The following is an 8,946-nucleotide window of genomic DNA, read 5'->3' as shown; positions in this document are numbered from 1 at the left end:
TATTTAGCCCCTCGCCATATCACAGGATTTAATAGGACATGCTCCATGTGTATTTATGGATTGCAGACATCTGCTGAAAATGGAAAAAGGTTTAAGCGTTATTGATTCTGGATTTTTAAAAGTTTTACTCAGTGACACACAGGTAACTTTAAGTTTTTGGGGAAGAGATTTTTAGGCATGAACTAGTTTGGTAGAAAATGTAGGCCTGAGTCTGATAACTCCTGTTCGTCCTGTGGGAACAGTGGGAAGGCTTTACCTGCTGTGTGACAGCTTCAAGTTTAAGTAATTAAATGCTTGGCTCGTTCATTTTAAAACACATCTAACATTTAGTTCAACACTATACGTACAGTATAGAGCTGAACTTCTTAGTCAATCGGCAGGAAATTAATCTAAAAATATTATAGTCACAAGTCATTTCTTTAAACAGAAATTACATAAGGTTTTTAAATATGAATATTTGCAGAATTTCTTTGCCCTCTAAGTTGGGTCCTCCTCCCTGGATCAGTGACACCAGAAGCGTACGCCCCCAAATTGACTCATTTTGGAACGACCTTCATCTCCTGGGTTGCGTTGTTTTGCCGATGTGTCCACCATTTTGGCTCGGCTCTGCCGATACAGACACTGCCACACACTTATAGTGGTTCATACGTGATCATTAAGAGGGATTATTTTTTACATTATTTCGGGGGAAATCTTACGACCATACCATAGTCTAAGATACTCAATGACAGGAAATGAATTAAAACGTTACTCAAATAAAAGTAAAAACGTATTATCAGCTTAATGTATAAACATTTCACATTGTAATATTATTAAAGTACAATATATTATTCTGCTTGCTTACGAACTCTCACTAACAAAAACATGCAAGAACATTGCAATAGTAATGGAGCTTCATATTATATATTTTGTACTGAATCATATTATATACTGTGTTTTTTAAATTGTTAAAGGTAACAAAGTGTCAAATAATTTCCATCTGAAATCTATTGCGATAGAAGTATAAAGAAGCATACAATGGAAATAAGCCTGTAGGAGTACTTCAGTGCATGTTCTTAGTTACATTCCACCACTCATCTTTAGAGAGAAAATTATCTGCAGATGAATCAATAAAGTAAATGATTGTTAGTTGCCGCGATCATACAGTATATTCTTGTATTAAACTGGTAAGACATGCCGCACATTGCCCGGCCGTCTCTGCTCCTTTCACAGTGTCTCTGTTTAGTCATTTGCAAGCTGTGACCAGTGTTGATTCAAGGTGAGACCTGATATTATTGCCACATAGGCTTGTGTTTTTATTGTTGTTATTTTCAAGAATGGGCCCATTTTGTCGTTTAATTGAGGCTCATGGGCTTGGCAGCGAAACGGCACACAGGGGAATAAGACGTCAAGTGGTGTGATGTGATAAAAATCTTCCAGGGGGCTCGGTGTTATTGCTGCTGTTTCTGTGTTAGTGTGGCGTAAACATATCGTGCTGCTCTGCACAGTGGATGCCATAGATGACTCTTTAGAAGCTACGCCTTCGCTAACTACCAATAAAATTCAGTTTCATGGCAGCATTCTCATGTTTCCATGTCAAATAAATGGTGTTGCATAGCAGAAATAAGAATGCAGGATACATGTATGATGCAACATAAATGTAAAATATGAATTCGTAGCAAATTGAGCCACTTAATAAAAACTATTTTGGATTCGTTGAGCAGCTCTGAGCCATCTTGGGAAAGGTGATCCTGACAATCAGAATTATGATGATAGAAATGTACTTTGATTGCTGTTTAATTTTCTTTGGTGATCTCTCACCACCGCTATAACTCAGTCTGAAAACAGACAGGTCCTATTTGCCAGGTAATTAATAACAGACCGCTGAGGCAAGATTTAGCTATTATTTCTAATATGTTGTGTGATTGTAAAAAGCACCTTTTCCAACAGTACGATTGCATTCATTTATATCTTGTTATTTTGTAAATGCTTTTGCAGAGTTTTAATTTATACAAAGTGAAGGCAAATTTTCATCACAACCATCAGTAATCTAATTTAAAAAGAATCTGCTGCTATCTGAAGGGTTACCAATTAATTCAAATTGATTGCCTGTATAATTTAGTATATTACAAAGCCAAGTATGAAGCTTTCATTATGCTGGTCATGGCTGTTTGCTCTTTTGAGTTTTTCAACTTGTTTTTCATCACAACACTTAAACATAAGAAAGCCCGTCTGATCTTTAATGACTCAGATCATGAATACCAGCATGTAATGTGGAGGTGATGAGTTTTAAGAGCGTCACTACTAATCATAAAGTACCTAACATGGATTAGGAGCAGAGCAAAGAAATTGAAGTCAGAGGTTGAGCAATAGATCACGCTTTCTTTGGGTTCTCCGTTGGTGGCCAACCAATAAACTTAAAATAGGTGAGGCCCTCTGCCATGAACAACAAAGCGCCATCAGCCGTGCGTCCAAGGTGGAGCCTCCTACGGGTCACTGCTGCTGTGACTCTCGACAATATGACAGATTAACGACAACAGGTTGAGCCCTGCACTTTCGGCCGCCCACAATCTCAATTATGTCTGTCTTAATGTACACTGAACAGCCACAATCGCAGGGCCATGGACAGGGTAAACACACTTGCAGGAAGCAGACTAGTGACAGGATAATAAAGTGCCATGATTGATTCGGCTCGCAATGTGCCAGATCGGTTTATTGTGTGGGTGGAGTGGTACCAGATTGTGTAGGTTTCTGTGGTGAGCTATCTGTTGTCTTGGCTCAAAAGGGGAGCTGAGGCTGGTTGAGGGATTATATGTAAATGTTATGGTTTCCCATAACTGTTGTGTTGTGTGGGATGTTTAGTTTTTTTACACTAGATCTATCGGCCTGATTGCTCATTTTGTATTTCAAAACACATTACCTCGAATGGGGGAAGTATCCAGATCCTTTTACTAGGACTAATCCTTTTGCAGTACTATAACTTACAATTCAATTGCAAGTTATAGTACTGCATTGACAATATTACCTAAATAACTGCATAAGTTTTATTGGCAAAATGTATTTAAAGTCCCAAAAATAAGATGTATCATATTTGTATGTTCATCATCATGTTTTATATGTTAAATCTTAATCTGCAAAGTCAAATACAATACTACAATAGTTCCTTCTGTAATGCCGTGGAAATGAGTATAAAGTATAAATACTCAAGTAAAGACATCAAATTTGCACTGCGCTTGAGCAAACCATGATTTTTTTTTAATGATGCCAAAATGTATTACATTTTTGAAAAGGTAAAACAAATACAAACTGTTGCCTGTCTCATATTTGGCCAGCAGCGACTGTCTGTCTGTGCTCGTATTGGAAAGAGAGTTAATGCTTATTAATGGGGCCTGTAAAACAAACTAATTGAGCATTCCGGATCTTGCTGAGTTGGGGATCTGTGAGTGACATTGTGCAGCTCCAGGACCTCCACCAGACTGCTTTTATTAGCTCTCTGAACTGGGATGTAGGTCAGGCCATTAAAAGCAGGAAGGGCTTTTCCACTAAATATTGCTGTGGCAGCCTCATATTTGACATCCCGATCTGTGAGCAGTGCTTAGGAGACATTTGCAGCAGCCGTGTGGTGAACAGCTCTACGTACGGAGACGTCATATATATATAGATTGCCACTCAAAAAAGTTAATCCCAGTTTAAAGCGATTTAATTGAGCACAATAAAATGCAACCATATGCATCCCATAAAAATCAACAGCGTTCCATATGAGTGCAAAGTAAACATGCCTTGAAAATCACTTAGTCTAACAAGTCTCCTTTCCAAGTGTTGGTAATGCACTTTTGTGAATGATTGAAACAAAGCCTGCATTTCTTTTTTTTTCCTTTATGGTGATTTTAATATTAGCTAAAGAGTGACATGTTAGAAAATAAGCTTAGGGGTTGAATATTCTGAACCCATCATTATTTTTAAAATATTGTTATTAAACAAAAGAACAAAGCTTTAAGAACCTCCAACACGTATAATACTATTTAAATCAGAAGCGTACGCATTATATTTCAGAGCTACGACTGAAATAAACCAAACTAGACAGAGCACACTAAATCACCATCTAAAACAGTAAGTAGTAGGGCAATAATATTTCAATAGGGGGCAGCACACTGCCATTACAGATTGGCCTTTAAATCATATTTAATGCTCTTTTGTGTAGTAGTCTGTAACTGCAATTTTACTGGAGCTTGAAACGCGACGTTCTCCTGATATGCTATACCGTTTGCAGCATATACAATCTGTCTATCATATCCACTCTCCATATGCCGTCCTTAACAACCTTCTGTCTGCTGAAACGAACGTGAACATCTTTGTTAGGTGTTATAATAAAAACAGACAACAGTACATCCTCGTAATGGATCACAGTAAGAGGTCAAGCAGATTCCTCTAAAGTGGCCGGCTCGTTTTCTTTTCCTGTCATCAGCTTTGGGTGGCTTTTACTAAAGTGTCATAAGCCATTTCATTGTAAATCTCAGTGACCTTGAAGTCACTAGAAAAAGCACAGATCCGTAAACCAATCATCGCACGGCTGCCCCTGTCAGCCACGCTCCTGTTCACACAGTCACTGCCTGCATTTCCTGATGTTAAACAGAGGAAGGGAAGAGGCATATAGCTTAGTGCACACAAGTGTTTATAACAGCACAGTGCCGATATAAACTTCATTTAAAATTCAACCAATATTGGCATTATGGTTCTGCTGTTTGGGAGTTATTTAATACAATTGCATGGCATCTATGGATATAGAGGCGTTCCAGACTTGGCTAAAAAGTCAGGATAAAGACTAATGATACTGCAAGCCTCAGCATTCCGTAGAACACTTTCAGCTGCACTGCTCACCAGCTGCACAAAGATCAGTGTTATTATGGATTTGTTGAAAAATCAATTTTTTGAATGCTAATGTCCTTTATATCTTTCAGAGATAAAGAACGCTCGCTGCATTTCTGTGGGATGATTTCCCGCGGTATCAGAGATCTGCCTGTCTGCTCCTGCTGTGGATTATCGGACCAGCTGCTTGAAGGCTGTCTACACTCTCAGTGAAGCAGCTTCTCAGGTTCTCAGGTTCTCTGCACGACCCACGCAGGTTAAAGAATGCACAAGCCGAGTCTTTGCAGAGCTGCGGTTAGTGTGCAGGTCTTTAAAACAAAGTGACCTGGATTCAGTTTCCACCTGATTTTGCACCTGTTCTCCAGTTTGCTCAGGGAATAAAACTGTTTTCATGGTGTACGATGATCACTGTTGTAATTATTAACTGTGCCACCCAGGAGAAATGGCGCCATCATCATTTTTTTGCTCCACTGGCTATTTAGAAATAGCTTGCTGGTGATCATTTAATTATAAAGTAAAAGTAGTCTTGTCCAGCTATATTCCTGATTGTATCTAATAATATAGACAGTAAAGTATAATGAATACAACTTAAATCAGTTGTATGACTTATTATACTTACAATATCAGCAAAGCAGCTAACCCACTACAATAAAGACACGTTTTTGAAAACCTTTCATGAAGCCTTTTTGGTATATTAAAGAGGAATGCAAATTATGCGCACACATTTCTGAGCTCTTAGCTACTGTACATGCCTTGGGACTTTATAATAAGGACTCCAGGTATCTGAACAACTACATATTTCAAGGAAACAAAGTTTATGTGTGAAAACTGTTTATAAAGCAAAATGTAACTTGAACCACTGAAAATACAGAAAACATTGTGTAAACCAAATTTAGACTAATCGCTATATTACTGGTTTTCAGTAATATGCATCATACTGGAATGAAGCGCACAACCCAATGAAGTTAGAGTAATCAGTGTGTATGTGCTGACTTGTCTTGTTGTATGTATGTAGTTTGTTCTCAGGTCTCTCTGCAAACAAGATTTTGATCTCAAAAAGACAACAAAATAAATAGAAAGTGGGCTTATCAGTCTGTCATGTAGATGTATACATGGAGATAATACTTAATACTACTGAGCCATTCTGAGTAATAGTTTTCTGTAGTTCACTCCATGTCGTTGAACAGTCAACAAGTGTTGCAGTTAGACTTATAGTTGTAGTTTGTTCTTGAAGTTAGACTTCTTTTCCTGATTTATTTTAGTCCCCACAATCAGATTTATGCAGGTTTGCAACACTTTTTTTGCCTTTAATTCAGACTCAAAATGAATGAAAGCGCAGCCAGCTGTTTCCATAAGAAGCTATCGGATTCATCAATTAGCTTTACTTAATACTTTTAAAAAAGGGAAACTGCCTCAAGTGATGTACGTGAGATATGGAATCTGAGGTGGAGCGCAGATGAGCTGTAGCCCTCCAGGCAGTGTATCCTTGGTCTTGACAAAGAAAGGAGCCCCAGTAGTTCCTTGCAGCATCCAGATATGGAGATTAGCATGGAGCCATCAGCAGCGCTGCAGTCCCTCCCTACCCTGCTTCTCCTGTCAGACCGCCTCCTCCCTGCTTGTCAGGAGCTCCGACGAGAAGCTGTAAAAACCTTTTCCCCTCTCCTTAACAACTGCAAAACAACACGCACACACCAGGGCTGAGGTGCCTGCTTTTCTGAGGCCTCTGACAGGACGTGCTGCAGGCACAAATTGTAATTCATAAAGGTTAAGGGGGTCAATGCCTTTTATTACCAGTCTGAGTGCATCCAGCTTGATGGGGCGGGCATGCAAATGGAATGTCTCAGAGTGTTCTATGCAAGAACTCAGACAGCGAGTGCGTGCGTGCTTCTGAATGGGAGGAAGTAAAAGGTGGTGGGGGGTGCGTGAGATCGGCTGCTCTCTCCACCTTCCTCCGCCATGTAGGACCACACAGCCGCTGCCCGGTTAATTAGACAGTATGACATTGACCTCAGGTAGTTAACGGCCACTTTGATATGTGCCGTCTTGCAATTAATATATTGTAAATCTTCATGTTTTATCATACGGCTAGCTCTGACCTATAAGTGTCTGCATTACACTTGGGCCTACAATACATTCTTACATCTTACATTTGCATTAACACAACTGCAATATCAGCAATGAGAAACTCAAGATCTGTAATGTGATAGTTTTGTTTTCAAAGCTTTCTCGTTCTGCACTTACATAATTAACAGGACGATGAAGAGGTTTAGACCAAATCAGGTACAGTATCACAACAATGGGATAATAGTATTAATATTATTGATTTATTATGTATGGGATAGTTATTGAAACATATAGCACAAACAGATACAATCCTGCTCAGTCTGCTGTGAATTTTAGAACAATGCAGTTGTGCATAATAATGTTCCTCATCTCTTTTGTGCAGTTATCATGACCCTCCAACAAAGGCTATGATCACGTTAGACCCTATTGCACCCTCTGCTGGACCTTTATGGAAACTGCCTTGTTCTTGGTTGCTACAAGATATGTTTAAGATATTCTCAGTCTCCGGCCGACAAGGCTTTTAATGATGCAATAACAGGTTTGTGTCTTCATGGAACAATAATTGCTGGAAATGAAATATAGATTTACCAGATTACGTGATTCTTTTTTTCTGGTTTTATGATACACGTTTGGTTTGAGCTATGCAGCGGTTATCATTAACACATGATAATAAATTAAATAATGTGAAAAGGGTTGTTGAAAAAGTTTATAATAAACACATAACAAACTTGGCTAACAGAACAATAGAACAGAACTGATCAGAATAAGTACAATAGTCTAGAAAATAATAGACTGAATAGAATAAAGTGGAACAGAACAAATTAGAACAGGATATGATAGAATAGAATACATCAGAATAAAACAGAATAGAATGCATCAGAATAGAACAGGATAGTATACATACAAATAGAATAGGATATGATAGAATATAACACATCAGAATAGGATAGAACAGAGCATGACAGAATAAATACAACATAATATAATAAAACAGAATATGACAATAATACAACTGAACACAACAGCATGGAATACAACATACAACTGAACGCATTGGAATATAGAACTCAACAGAATAGAATAGGAGAACCGAACACCATAGAATGTGATAGAACAGAATATAAATACTTTTGTTCAGTTGTTGTGTGATTTCTAATGCATAACTTTGCTGTCATATGCATTTCTTGTCCATATATAATCTACTGAATCTGTGGCTTTTGGTTTATGTTGGCTGTGAAACTGAAAAGATCATACCTGAGGAGCCACTGAGACATTCCTCTCTTGAAGCCAGCATGCAGCAAAAGCAGACTCCCTGTGCTCATTACCTTTCCATCACAGACCAGCTGCTGTGGAGTCATTCATCACGATTACAAATGCGCCCCAGTGTTGGTAGCCTACAGCTCCACCATCAGCCTATGAGATGCAGAGGCAGGGCCCTGAGCCACCGGTCCCTTTGGGCAGAGTGTTAAATTCACACCACAACAGGTGATGGTAGTAGACAGCGGCAGGCAGCTTTTGTTATGAGGGAAAAACTCATTTTGAAATACTGGTTGAAATTCTGCAGCCAGGATGGAGACCGTTTGACAAAAGAAAATTGTTTCTTTTTGATGTTGTGCTGGTGTGATGCCAAATACAATATCATTTAGAATAGCTTGGAGTGAGACAGGGATGTATTCTTCTTTCAGCATTTCCACCATTGAAATAGACCCTCATTCCCACAGTTGAGCCAAGCAAAGTCTACTAAGAACAGATATGTTAACATTAGCCGCGACAACTTTACTGATTGGTTTTACCACTTCTTCCCTGCAAAAAATATTACGTTAGCATTTTATTGTCTAATAATCAGACTATATAAAATACCTAAACTGTTATAAGTGTGTCATGCTTTTTACCCCCAAACGTATTCATTATGGTAAATGCTGCTTTAGATAAATCAAATAACTCATTTATATCCACATTTGTCCTTTTATTTTCCCTTTTAGCTTTTAAAGGTGGAAATGCAATCTTAATCAGCACTTTTCACATTTGTATATTCTG

The sequence above is a fragment of the Taurulus bubalis genome (assembly GCF_910589615.1).
Source record: "Taurulus bubalis genome assembly, chromosome: 15".
Classification (NCBI taxonomy): domain Eukaryota; kingdom Metazoa; phylum Chordata; class Actinopteri; order Perciformes; family Cottidae; genus Taurulus; species Taurulus bubalis.
This window is presented reverse-complemented; position numbering follows the sequence as displayed.